Raw genomic sequence first — 14,559 nt, forward strand, 5'->3', positions numbered from 1 at the left:
ACGGACATAGGACACGGACACCGCTCACCTGCGCACGCGCAACAACCGTTCTGACTCTTTATTGCATGCCGCCGCGGTGGCTCAGCGGCTATGGTACTCGGCTGCTGACGCAAAAGACGCGGGTTCGATCCCGGCCGCGGCGGCTAGAATTTCTTTGGAGGAGAAATTCTAGAGGCCCGTGTACTGTGCGATGTCAGTGCACGTTAAAGAACCCCAGGTGGTCGAAATTTCCGGAGCCCTTCACTACGGCGTCTCTCATAGCCTTAGTCGCTTTGGGACGTTAAACCCCATAAACCAAACCAAACCAATCTTTATTGCATTGTAATTGATATCCATCCTTCACGGAACTGAACAAATCGTGACTACGGTTACAGTATAACTAGATTACAGCAAAGTGAAAAGAAGGAAACAAGATTGCGTTTGATTCCTGTTTCCAAGAAAATGAGGCGCGGGAGATAAAGGACCGAAATTATGCGCCGAAACAGCAAACACAAGCAATGTTCTGCGTTAAATGTTTGACAGCTTCGCGTCGTCACTACCTTTCCTCTTATCGTCTTGTCATTTACCTATGACGGATTTGCCAATCAATCTGAAATCCTGCCGGTTGTTTCACCCCTTCAAGTCTCATATAGTCGCGTTTGTCCCGACCGCGCCCTTTTCTCGGAAGGCGCTATTTTTTCTCTGTGATCTTACGCACTCACTTTCTTCAACCTGTTTTCCCCTCGCGCCCAGCTACGCGCGGCACCGCTCAGTCACCCTATCTGGATTTCCCTCTTGTCGTTTTTCAGCTGCCCTTTCTCTTGCTACCACTAAATCTTAGAAAAAAAAAAGAGCCTATCCCCTCGTTGTCTCCTCGGCTCCCCGACATTGGATATGTCGTAGGGCGTTGCACTCCTATGCCACATATTAGACTAGGCGAGTTTGGCCTGTAGCTGGCACGGTGGTGAATAACCACAGAACCAGTGAGCCGAGAAAGCATGTACCACCGTGGGCAAAAGTAAGAGACCTCCCTGTAAGTTCCGACTCGGGCCACTCTGTGTGGGGGCGCCACCCGACAAAGCGCTTCTGCTTTCGAATCGTGCCCACAGCGCCGGTACCGACACGAGAAGTGTTGTGTCAGGTGGCGCCCCCACGCAGAGGGGCACTGGCCGGAACATGGAGGGTGTATCTGTTACTTCTCACCCCGATGGCACACTCAAGGTGACACCAACGTGCTCTGCGCAAGCGAAAATCAGCGCCTGACGCGTTATTCGAGCTCCGACGTAATTCAGTACTGGCCTACATGATCCTAATCGTATCACCGTCCTTTCATCTTTAAATGCGTTCGAAAATGAATATTGTTGTGAGTGTCATTTCTGCCTTGACTACGCGCTGACTTCCTTTTTTCCGGCAGGAAACGAGAAAGCGACAATGATGATGAAAGTATTTAATAATATTTACAGAGATGTTGACAGAGAAGCAGCCTCTAGTGGGCCGCTCCCCTTACAATACTAGTTGGAGCCCCTTATTCAGGGACCCCATTGGTCTGGACCACCGCACAAGCTAGCTGAAGCAGGGCTTGTTGTGCCGTTAGTTCCAGGGAGCCGAGCAGGGCCGCCTCCCAGTCCTTTCGAGTAGGGGAATGGGTTAGGTTTGGAAGAGAGGGAATTTGCTGGCATGCCCAGACCATATGGAAGGTATGAGCCACCTTCCCACAGAAAGAGTAGAGGCCAGGAAGGAAGGATCGAAATGTTTTCCTGCCGGGCACAGTAGAGTGTTGGTATAGAGTCTGAGAAGTATTCTTTCGCCCGCTTTTTCTAGCCCCTTGGGAGTAGCCGGGTACTGACGGTGCGAGTCCCGGTAATGAGCGGATATATCTTTGAATGTTAAAAGAGGACAGGTGTCCGGGCTCCGATCGCGAGGGTCTTCGTCGGGGGCCCGGCTAGTGAGTGCGCGGGCGGCCGAGTTGGCGGTCTCGTTCCCTGGGTAACCCTGGTGACCTGGCGTCCAAATGAGAAATCGGATTGTGGATCAAAGTGCTGGGCCGGCTTATGTGCGCCAACTCTCATTGGAAAATGTCTACTTGACGGCGTGCGAAATGGAATGCAGCGGCTATGGTGAAAACGTTATTTTTATACTTCTGTGGCAAGGGTTCACCGAACGTTGACCACCTTTTTGGTCAATAGGGTATAGTATCATGTGGCCGGACGTATGTAAAGAAACCTCGCGTTCGGCATGCAGGAAAGTCTCAGAAAATTATCCAAGGTGTCAACATAAAAAGATATTAATTTCTTCCGAAGGTGCGGGAAATTTAACCAAGGTCCTTAGTGCTGGGAATGTGAAAGCACCCTAAGACCTAAAGGCCTTTACGCCAACACTAATTTCCCCTAAAGGCACTGACCACAGCTGCCTTCGACCTATAAGTTTTTACTTTCAAGGCATTCTACCTAAAGATCTTTAAGTCAAGTCCTTTCCCCTAAGCCCCTAAAATAAATTACAAAGGAAGAAAAAATATGATTTAAAAAATTAATGCTATCACTTTTAATGCACGCAAATATTTTTAAGTGCCCCCCGTAATGTTTGACCACCTCGGCTTTTTAACGTGCGCTCATATCGCACAACAGAAGGTTCTCTTATGCGTCTCGCTCCCAATGAAATGGGGCCGCCGCGTCTGGAACTAAGCTCGCGTCCTAGGACTCAGCAGTATAAATCCTTCACCGCTGAGCCACCGCAACGGGTTCCAGAGCCAGTTATGGCAATGTTTGAGTTATATTTCAGTTTTCTCTGTGCAAAGGTTTGTCCGCGGTATATTTCGCATTGCTTCCTGGTATTTGATAAGTTGGAAGTCTCCGCTTCATAGCGTTCGTAGATCGTCTTCGTAGAGTCGTATTGCTTGTTAGCTGCAAGGAAGAATTGTTGCCATGAAATCTTTCCCGCAGTAATCAAGGCAGAGTGCAGCATCACGCAAATAACTAAACACAAACGAGCATGAGAGTGTGCTGACTGAACCCTCGTTAAAATGATTTCATTAGCACTTTGAGCAGGTTACCAAAAACAAGGCCACACAATGCCTTAGTTGAATTGCTTGCTTTTTCACTGCGTGCTCTTTGCTCCATTCACAGCTTGTGCGTCTTCAAAACGCCGGAAAAGGAGTGTACAGACGCCAATAAAAAGTGTACTAAGAACTCTGATTCGACATTCACTTACAGGCTACACCCTGACAATTCACTTTGATTTGTACTATTCACTGGCACTTTCAGTAACGTCGAGCTACCAACGTCTGATTGAGACTATAAGAAAAAGGTACCACGTGCATTTATTTGTAAGCCGGCGTTTTTTTTTTCCATTCATGTTGCCTGATTTATAAAGTACAATAGGCAAGACGTTATACCGTACGTAACTTTTACTTTGCAACATGTTCTTCTCTACACCGAACACATAACAAACATTAAAAGGAAAATCTGAGCATGCCTTGCAACCACCCCCCATCCTTGGCTGCATGGGCCCTTAAATAGAGTAGAATGCTGTATATTGGCTGTACTTGCAGTAACACCTGAGTTCTGCCTGGTGATTTGAGAAATGCCGATGCTCATTGACAAACGATGCCCCGAAAAGTTACCGCCGGCGTGGTACGTCAGTATTGATTCAATTATTCGCCGTCGACGTCTCCTCGCATCCAAGTATCGCACCAGCCCTAGCTAGTATACGGACGTCACAATTTATTCAGCTGGCAAAGGTTTCAGCGTCTTTCTTTACTCTGTAACTCTAAAGGATATCATTACCGTTTTTCGTTGCCTTGACTGCAGCTCTTCATGTGTTGTGAATAGTACACAAGAACTGCCGGTCCAGTATGTTGTCGATGCAATTTCCCCTATAATTGTCCATATCTTTAATCTTTGTATGAGGTGCTTTCCTCAACAAGATGTAGACTAGGAAGGTTATTGCAGTGGTGAAAAAAAAAAAAAACGTTTTTGAGTGACTCCCCTAAAGGTCTTGAAAACGTTATTCACACGGTCCACGTTTCTGATCTACGTAACGTTATCACATCTCAGCATGGCTTTAGAAATTAACTTTCAGCTGAGGCGGCGCTTCTGCCCCAAAAATAATGCATAATGCGTAACTTTGAGGGACGAAATTCATTTCTGGAATTTTTCTTGATTTCTTGGCTTTAGCCCCATATGCAGCTCTATTAGTCACGTTGTTCTTTTATCCAGAATCTCTAAGTAAGGAGTTTAAGGCACCACCTTAGCCCTTATACGTTCTGATCTCTCGCAGCGTCATCAATATGTAGAGACCAATGGTTTTTTTTCACCAATGATGCAAGTCACGTGCGGCGTACCGCGGAGGAGCATTTTAGGGAATTTTTACGTTTATTTAATAATTATATTGTGGGTATAAAAAAGGAATACTGTTTTTGATCAGATGTTCTGATGATGCAGCGCAATTGTGCAGTAGAGACGGTCATGAAAAACAGTTGTTGAGGCGCATTAAATGCTCTCGATGCTTGCCACTGCAAAGTCTCTGCAAAGCGCTAGATTAAATAAAGATAAAAAGTAAGGTTTTTACATCTAGAAGCTGAAATACTAAATACGACTCGAGGAATTTTTTTCAACTCAAATTACACTGAAGTTGTCACTACGTTCAAAGCGCTTGGAGTGTATTTTACCAGGAAATTATTCTGGGACGAAAATATACGGTACTCAACCTTGGAAGCTGCCCACGTCACTTGCCTCTCGTGTTGAGGTAATCACATCCTTCCATCTCGAATTAAGCTACTCCCATCTAGATCTCTTTTCATTTTGCAACTACATAACTCTCATCTTGATAAGGTATGTTAGCATAAACTAATCTCCAAAAACTTGTAAGTCTATAAAAAAGGCTCTTGCGAAGAACACACAGCATTGTTAATGTAATAAACGTATTTTTCCCCCACAGCATACGCTTACCCCACCACTACAAACAGCCAGAAAAAGTATATATAATTTTCATCCGCCTTGCCAAAACATCTCACCTAAGTGTCGACATTATCACTGCACCGGACGGAACAGTTTTCTATGCCTACCTTAGGAACAAACATTCTGAATAGTCGCTCCCGATAACGGCTTGGTAGTGTATCCTGTTCTAAAGATAACTATAGCTTACTGCGTTCTCTCATTGCTTAACAATTGTATCCTTCTGTTTAAAGTATGCAGCACTCTGTACACAAGAAGTACGACCTTTTCTTCCGTCACTGCAAGCCAGCAAGGTAATTAGGGCTTTGCGGAAGTCGTCGTCGTACGTTAAGGGCCACAGATTTGTGCTTAATTGTAATGTCTGCATTGTTGACTTTTGATATCTCTATCTCTTCTATTTTCTTTCAGCTGTTGCCAGGATATGTGATATTATGGTTTTATTTTCATTATTCTTGAGGATCGTAAACATATCCCGCTTACAGCGCCACTTTTTTCACCTTGCAGAATATCTCATTTGTGTTTTCTCTTTGCATTTTTATCAGCACTGATATTCCATAGGCCCCAAAAGACGATCAAATTTGTGGGGAATTTTTGTCACTGGGACGGAGGGCGGATGGGCTAAGGGAAGAGATCGGTACTGGTTGCACTCAGCATGTGGCCATTGCTGAGCCAATAAAATCACGGCGGCGAGTTTTGCTGTTTTCAAGGAAGGACTTTCTCTACACTAATTCTCAAAAGTTTGTAGGACGCAGGCTTGGGGGGAAAAGTACTTCAGAGTCGCCTCTCCAGTCTGGCAGCTGGTATTCGTTTATAACACGGAGCCAGTCTGGCGTCTCATGCTTCTACGCTGTTCATTAGCAACGTGCTTTAAATGAATCTGGAGCAATAAGTTTTTTTTTCCGCGAACGCGCATCCCGCAAACTTCTGTCCACGATTATACATGCTCGCTCACCAGTAAGATTGGCACTGAGCGTTTTTCGGCATGATGTTATGATAATCCTGTGTTAAGCAAATTTTGTCATTGTTCGTAACTGGACAGGAGAAATCTATCTGGTTTTTGCACTCACTTCATGACAAGGACGAACAAAAAAAGCGCTGCCTACGCAGTGCCTATACCAACATGAAATAGTAGGCGTTGGAGCTAAGAGCAGTTGTATCGTAACTGATCCTTACATGTTGGTCTTTTTATACTTTGCAGCGGTTTTATCAACTTTACTTTCAACGCCACATACAGTCACTTCGTTTGGCTTCCACGCATCAAAGTCCGACTTCAACGTCCACTTGTGTGGTCTCGAGCCACAGACTTCAGTTCCCGCACTGTCCTGGAGACTTTAGTCCCTGATAGCACATCCATGTGCGTGCAATTTCTGTTCTTAGTTTTTAATAATATTTTTAGTGTTATCCTCGTTGTGTAACGGCAGAGTTTTGAAACACAAGCACTGTTAGATCGTTCGTGAACAGAGTTGCTGAACATTCTGGTAGCATTGCGTTCAAAATCTATTTTTAGCTTTCATCACTGGAGTATTTTGTATTGCAAAAAAATAAATGAGGAAATAAATAAATAAAGCATCAGTACACCGAAAAATTTGAACAGCACATTTTCGATATTGGTTATACAGACATACTGGCGGTAAGCCTATTTGTCTTTGAGTTTTGGGTTCCTTGCACACACTATAGTCCTCGAACACATCCTGAACTCTGCGGTCACCGCTCCCTCTGTAGTCTGACAGGCATCAGCTATGTGACACACCTTTCAAAGGGCGTTGTGCTGTTCGAGGCAGCAACGCAGATGTTTTCCACCTCCTCCGTTTCGGGTCCGCACTCGCAGACATCCTGCACACAAACCGCTTCGTCCGTGCAGGGCGTCACCTGGTCGCAGTGACCGTGCAGTAATCCGGCTGCAAGGATATTAACAAAAGGTCATTGCACGTCTTTGCCCTGGGTGAAGAACTAACACTTGCTTCATTATCGCAACAATCTCATCACTCGTTCCGAGGTTTTTCCTTTTCCTTCGTACATTCAGTCGCTCCTTTTTCTTTGTGATGTGCACCAAAACAAGAGAGAAGCTTAACACCAGTACACAATGTCACCATGAATAACAAAGCTTTGCGAGAAGTGTAGCTATTCAAGAACAAAATAAATAAATTCTTGTGAGAACAAAAGTTAACCTGCAAGGACTTCCAAGTGCCTTTGAACAATCAACGTAGCAGTCAAGAAATGCGCCCCGTTGTCCTTCGGCTGCTGCCCGGGCGACTTCTGAAGGAAAACAGGAGCCACAATTGGACGAGCTTAACTTTAAGTGCGTGAATGAAGCTTGCTCGGTAAAAATATAGCAGCGCTATAAAATTAAACTACGTAATCGCGGACAGATGTCGTGGCCACTTCCTGGATTCCCCGCATAGCACAGCGCCAGATGGCATATGCATACGGTGATGACGTCACCAACGCGAATGATCGGACTTAAGCTGCTTTCGGCCGCGCCCTGTCCTGCCCTCCCAAACGTGCGCTTTTCCAAGACTACAGTGCGAGATCTAATTTGGGTGGCACTGGTTTCTCTTCTCGAGCGTTTGTGGAAGCGTTTCCGCCGTTTAAAAAAATGTAGAACGTGCACAAGAGAGGTGACTGTACTTTACTGCAAGCATCAAAAGGGAGCTGAGGGCTTAAAGAATTACTTAGTTATGACTGCGTATCCGCCGGACACCCTTATCCGAAGTCGTGTACAGTAAAAATCGATCATGAATGATCACGAACCAATCTTCTTTAAAAAAAAAAACCAAAAGCAACAAGGCTGTGCGGCACTGTAAAACGAGGCTTTCTGGGAGTTCTGAAGTAGCTGAAAAAGTTGCATGATGCAATAAAATCATGCAGTTTGTAATAAAAATGTCATGCATTTACCATACAGATGGAATTTGTTTTTAAAAAATCATGCATTTGCCATACAGATGTCATTCAATATCTTACAGATTGTATGACATTCGTACGACGAAGTCTGTATGAGATTGTAGCATCATACAACTTTTTCACCAGCGCATCAGATTTGCTATTCAAATTAAGCATTTTTAAACGCCGAAAAACTTTTAAAAATGCTTCAGAAAGTGAAAAAAAAAACCTGAACTATGATCTCGAGCTGAGGCCTTGGCAGAGTTTAGAAGGGTATGGCAGGGCACGGGAGAAAGCAGCGCAAGTCTGTCCACTCTCTCTGTTCACGTCATAACCAGAGTTGCGCGCTCCGCAGAAGCCTCAAAAACTTCACGCTTTTCAGAGAGACTAAATGGAAGTATGAAACTAAGCAAGGCGTATAGCAATTCCTTGGTAACACTACCAAAGTTTCTTTTTGCGCGAAGAGGTGCCTGCCTAGCTGAGAATCTGAAAATGAAAGTATTTTTTAATAATTAATTCTTTATTTAACTCATGAAGTGAGGGAGTGCGGGAAAAAAAGCTGAAAATTCAGCTTGACTAGTTTCCAGCTCCCCAGAGTGCAAAAAATTCAAGAAACAAAAGAAGAGAGGAGAAGAAGAAAAAAAAATAATAAAATAAAATAATGGCAGAGCGGCATAAGAACAGCACAAGTCAAAATACAGAAATGCTTTGTTTACAAAGTCAGATCGGCTTGTACAAGGAAGATAAACAAAACAATTCTAATTGAACTGTATGAGACAACGGTGATAAGCGAAAGTACATGCGAAAGTACAAAAAAGTTCTGAGACCCATCCACATTCAAAGCGGCCGGAAAAAAATGGCATACTATGACGTCATTTCGATGACGAATATACATTGCAGCTCTCGGAAAAATCAAGAGTCGCCCCTTCCGAAGACACAGAACGTGGCAACAAAACGAAACAATGGCCCGGCGTTCTCGTGGTCAGTCGGGTCAGTGGTCAGGGAGGCAAGGTGCAAGGGCAGGCGCTGCAATCCGGCCTTGCGTGCCGGTGCCTCACGTATTGCGAGCATGATAAGTCGTGCTGAGAAACTTCCTTTAGTGGGCAAAACGAGAGGGGACGGTGCACGCACGAGGCGGTTCCCAGGTATTTCTGAGAATATCTTAAAGCCCATTCGCATTTTCTCCACGCAGAAAAACTGAAAAAAGACCACACGCTGACCGACGACATGCATGCATGCGCGTGTGTGCATGAGCGGGTACTGAAAACAACATACTTTGCAACTGCACAACGCAAGTAGTCTCCAGAGAGGAACTGCGTACAAGGCTTAGGTTAGAACGAAACCACTGCACCGGCCGTCTAGCGAGCCCAAGAGAGCGTGAATACAGCTCGGAGCTCGCGTTTTTTGAACCTGCTGCGCGCAACGGCCGCACGGAGCCTGATTGCCCTGAATACAAGGCGAAAGACTCAGTGCACGTGTTAGCATCTAGCCTTTCTCCACGTCGTCTGTTTTGTCCATTGCCGACGAAATAGCACTCTTCGAGATATCGCATAATTACGCCACCAGCCGTAGATGTACAGTCGGGGACAAAAGTCTCTGGACCTTACGCTTCGCAAACGAAACCGCGATAGCTCTATTATTATCCAGCGGCTGCAGACCACAATCATGGCGGCGAATGTCAAAACCGTGCTCTTTCTCCTCCATAACTGTGGCTTCCGGTCGGTGCTAATAATAGAGTTAGTGCCTTCGTTTAAAAACCACCGATCGAGAGACTTTTTCCCATAGTGTACGGTTCCCACATAGTGACATTGAAAGTACCTGGCCTTTACACAATTATTTCCCCTAAAAAAAGCTTTGTTTTCTGTAGACATGACATATTTGCTATCACGAGACGCTAACCTTACAGTTCTTTCTGAATTAATATTCAATTCAATTCCTTTTATTTCCTTTTTCAGAGGAGGAGACAGGACAAAAAGCCGTGACAACGGCTTGACGCATGTCCTGCCCCTTACAAATTGGCAGACATACAGATACTTTTGTAGCACAAGTGTTTAACAGGTCAAGAAAAAAATAAATAAAGGAACACACAAGCATTAGCAACCCTTGAGCAGTCACTCAACACACAGGAAGTTTCGGAAATGAATGCGAATAGACATATACAGTAGGCATCAAAAAACGTTAATTAGGAAAGGCTAAAAACATGCTACACACTTCACATAGGTAAAGACGATAGAAATAACTTCATATTAGAATTCGGGTTAGAAAAAAGATCGAACAACTCTTGCTCCAAACGATTTAAAGGGAAGCTGAAGAGATTTTCGAATTCATTAAGGTGCTCACGTATGGATGTGGCAACCTTAAAAATCATGCGGGTGAAAATTTTTTGCGGATTAATCACTTAGGAGCGACGTAATCGCCGTTTAAAATTGCGCGGTAGCTCCGCCCCCCGCTGTCCGCCGAGCGCTGCTGATGACACTGACGATGCGAGCCGAAACCGAAAACCGTGGGGTGGTGACGTAAACGTTGGTGTTCCGTCGCCTCGCAGCCTCCGCGACCGTGCTTGTTTCTGCGTGCGTGCCATCATAAGCTGCTTCGAGCTGCCGTGTGTTTCTTTATTTGTGCGTTTTTATGTTTGTGGTGACGTACAGAAACGTGTGCAGCATCGAGTGAAGCGGTGAACCATCATGCCGGCGTTCTGCGCAGCCTCCGGCTGCACTAACACCAGCGGCCGCGACGATGTGGTCTTTCATTATTTCCCGCAAAATAAGAAGCTTTCCGCGAGGTGGGTCGCTGCTGTGAAGCGAAGGGATTTCAAGCCCTCAAAGACTACAGTGCTATGCTCTGACCACTTTCGTGATGAAGACTATAACCAGAGCCTGTCGATAATGCGTTCATTGGGCCTGTCAACAAAGTCAGCTCGACTGAAAGCCGGCGCAATACAGTCTGTCTTCGCGCACAGGAGCTCGTCACCGCCATCGAGGCCAGCTTTCGCGAAAAGGAGGAAGCTCGAGGTAAGAATTTGTGTATTAACTCTATGAGAATTTGACTGCGCGAACCGGTGTTCTGTGTAGTGTATGGCGCGTTATTTCGTGGATGCAAGACTTTCGGTAGTAGCGAGATGAACGGCGCTGGAATGAGAACGTCAGGACGGGAGCAAACTGCAGCTTACAAAATAAGTGCTTAGTTTTTATGCTTGCAGGCATGCATCATGCATCTCGTACAGCATTACTCATATCAGAGCTTGGCCCTAAATTTTTTGGCTGAATAAAAATCTTAAACTGCTACTAATACTGCAAGAGCTGGAGCGACGCGAAGTGCGCCTCACAATCGGAGACTGCGCACCGCGCGTGAGCAGAGAACTTCGTTCGGTATGCGAGCATGTGAAAAGACGTTATATGCAGCCTCTTTACTCAATTATGTTGGAGCTCACATATTCTAGGATTCATGCGTAGCCCTCAGTGGCGAGAACATAGGGAGTAATACGCGGCGCAATTTTCTTCGTGCTCGGAGCGCCGAGAAAACTCTTTGCAGATGTTTCTGGTATACGGGCGCGCGGCGGTTCGTTTTCAATTTGGTTTCGCATGGGGACTGGCTGATAGCCGCCTCGTCAGCGCCCAATGTGCGCAGTCATGGCGCTTGGAGTCCGGCCCCAAAGCGTACACTTTTTTTTTTTTTTGCGATCTACGTTGGACGCGCCCGCTGGCACAGCGTTAGCGCGTGAAGTTGCCTGCCAGGGTGTAAGTTTTTAAAGAGATATTTTTTGCTTGGCTATAGTATTTGCAGGAGGTGCTCCAAATCTGCAAATACAACATAATATGAAAATAAAAATTTAATTAAGATATGCAGTTTAGTGAGCTAATGGAAGCCTTCTGCCTATTACTGGTGTCTTCCATATCCCCCAATATAGCCCCAGGGATAAAATTAATATAAGGTTAGTTACCCATTTTTTAAAATAAATTTTGGACCTTCTAAAGAAACACCTGGTATATAATAAATGACCTCACTTTGCACGGAGCTCGCCAATCAACAAAATGGTTTATGAAATAAACCAGAAGATTTTACTCATACTGAAGCGCACTTTTGTTCTGTTTGCAACAATAACATCATATGGCTTATGCCTTCCAGGTTCTTGCCGAACTGCTGCAAGATCAAGACTGCACACCAGACGACAGTAAAAATCAAGAGTGCATGGAAAATGACATCACACCTGGAGGCTGCACACCAGACAGTCTAGAATGCACACCAAACAGCAATACAAATCAGGACTGTGCAACAAGTCGAATGCCACTGGCAGATGCTGCTGAGGACCCTGCACTGAACTTTTGTAAAAGTGCTGACAAGTCTGTTCAAGTTCTAATGCAGCCAATACCAGTAAAGTGTTCTGCCAGGAATACATTTATAGTAAAACATGTAGTCGGAAAAAATTGCCGAGTGCAGCATGGCTTCATACATTAATAATATTATATAATTGTTCGCCAAGTGTGCTACGCCAGCCTTGCGATTCGGCCTGCTCGGTTGCAGCCCGAGGCCATCGAGTTAGTGAAAAAAAATCACTTGTCGCTTGATCTGTGAACAGCACGATAAAGGCGGCCGCAAACGGATGGAGATATTCCTACAAGGGCTTGCAGTATGAAGCAACTCGCCTAAACAAGGATTTTAATTTACTGCCAGATACCATCTTGGTACGCAGAACGGAAGGCGCACGTTTGTCACCTCGACGAGTTCTGCCGCAAAGCGCCGCGAACTTGTTTTAAGCATGTGTTATGAACCGAGCCGGCACGCAGCGACCGTGAAGCGATGCCAGCATAAAATTTGCGTGCAAAAAGAGCCTGATAACTTCTTGCGCATGTCAGTGGTCTGTGTGGATTACAAGCAGATTTGCGGCAGCACCGACAAGCGGCAAGACAACAGTGCCGACGATCGCATCCCGCTTACATTGCATTAGGAAAATTTCGTGGAGCAGTGCTATACAACATTTGCTCGCTTCGAAATTAGTTTATTGTATCTCTGAATTAAGTTTGGCTAGAAAAGTATGCTTACGAAAGGACATTTCCAACACGTGGAGATGCTGACACTTTCGTTCAAGCCAAAAGCACCGCTTGCGCCAGCATCGTTGCTTCCTTGGAGCGGTTTGCTCTTTGCGATTGGTTCGTACATGTAGGGGATGACGTGAAGATCCTCCTGGTAATCTTCGATGCGTTCCATTGTGATATAAGCATCAAACCAACAGCCCGAACCACCGCGCGCCGCGCTTCATGTACTACATCGGCGGCGACCGAGCCGGGCTCACCGAGCCAACGCCAGTGTTCACGTCACGAGGCGCCCAACCAATTACAGGCGGCAACGAGGCGCGCGAGCTGGCCCGAGGCTGCTGCTGCACTTTTCGCCAAAATAAAATAGGTTTACGCTTTCCTCTGCCTAATTTCGATGAGAAATTCGAATTCCGAGGGTGGAAAACTGTACAGTGCATCTCTCCACTCAATTTTTCTGGGAAACCTTTCAGCATCCCTTTAAGAAAGAGGGGAGCGTGTATGACAAAGATTCTTTGCAGTAGTTTGCTCGTGGTGTGGGCACTTTCCTCTTCATTGTCCCTTAAATCGATGACCGAACGCTTCAGATGCAAGCGAAAAACAACCTGACATGGTTTACGTGTAAGCTGCGTACTTCTCAAGCACACCGAATTATTAAAAACGGTATTCTTTTCAATCCGACAACTACACTTTCACATCGGCCTCTACTTGCCACCATGCTTCTTCATGCCCCGCGCGCTACAAACTGCAGTGGCCAGGTGCTTCTTTCGATCTATACTCTACTAGCCCACCACTAAAACAAGAGCAGCGTATGTCACCTTCCCCTCCCCCTTCTCAAGGAAGCGGAAAACGTTCTGTGGAAAACAGCACTGTTTTCCACTTCTACCGCAAGAGTTTTTAAGAGGATATTTTAACGGCGAAGCAGCAAGCAGATCGTCCGGGCTCGGACGATCTGCTCAAGGGCACAGCAGAGGCAGGGGGCGCCTTTATGACATGGCGGTGGGAATAAGGGATAGGCGGCTTCTCGCGCATTACTTATCTAGAATTTAACTTTTAAAATATGGTGGCCAGTTGCTTTCTCTACTAGAAATTTTCGTGGTTAAAAAGCAATAACCCCATCCGCTCCTTCTTTTTGAAGCACAAGCACTTAGTGTGGCTATTCCTCGCATTCAGGAGTAGTGTATCTATCTGTGTCTCTGAAGACTGCTTTGTGGCAGGCTTCTTATGTTCACACCGGGTGATGGGAAACCTGTCCAGGTGTGGTTATATATCATACGCATACTATGTACGTACATGTATGCACATACATAGCTAAGAACACATTAACTCGAAACCGAGCAAAAACTTAAGGAATCTGGACAAGTGTGGAATGCTTTCGCAGTTTTTAAATGTAAGTTTGGGTGGAAAATGTACTTTAGTCGAGTGGTACAAAGTGTGCAGTACATTAAGTATATCGTATATAAATAACCCGGACATACATAATATTGGAACTTCTCGACAGAAAAAGTAACCGCGATGACTGTTTTTTCCAGTGCTCAGCTGTACGCTCATGCGCTGTATCTTGGCATCCTTTCCTCTAATTTTTTGCTGCCATGAATTGCCCCCGAAAATATCACTGTCACGAAGATACCAATAGCTGACCATCTACACGTTGCAAGTGAATCGCATTTTATTGACGCAGAAAGTTGGACCTCGTACTCAATTGGTCTGAAACCAGC

This window comes from Amblyomma mixtum, chromosome 7, assembly GCF_055824585.1.
Source record: "Amblyomma mixtum isolate Tamu chromosome 7, ASM5582458v1, whole genome shotgun sequence".
In the NCBI taxonomy this organism is placed as follows: domain Eukaryota; kingdom Metazoa; phylum Arthropoda; class Arachnida; order Ixodida; family Ixodidae; genus Amblyomma; species Amblyomma mixtum.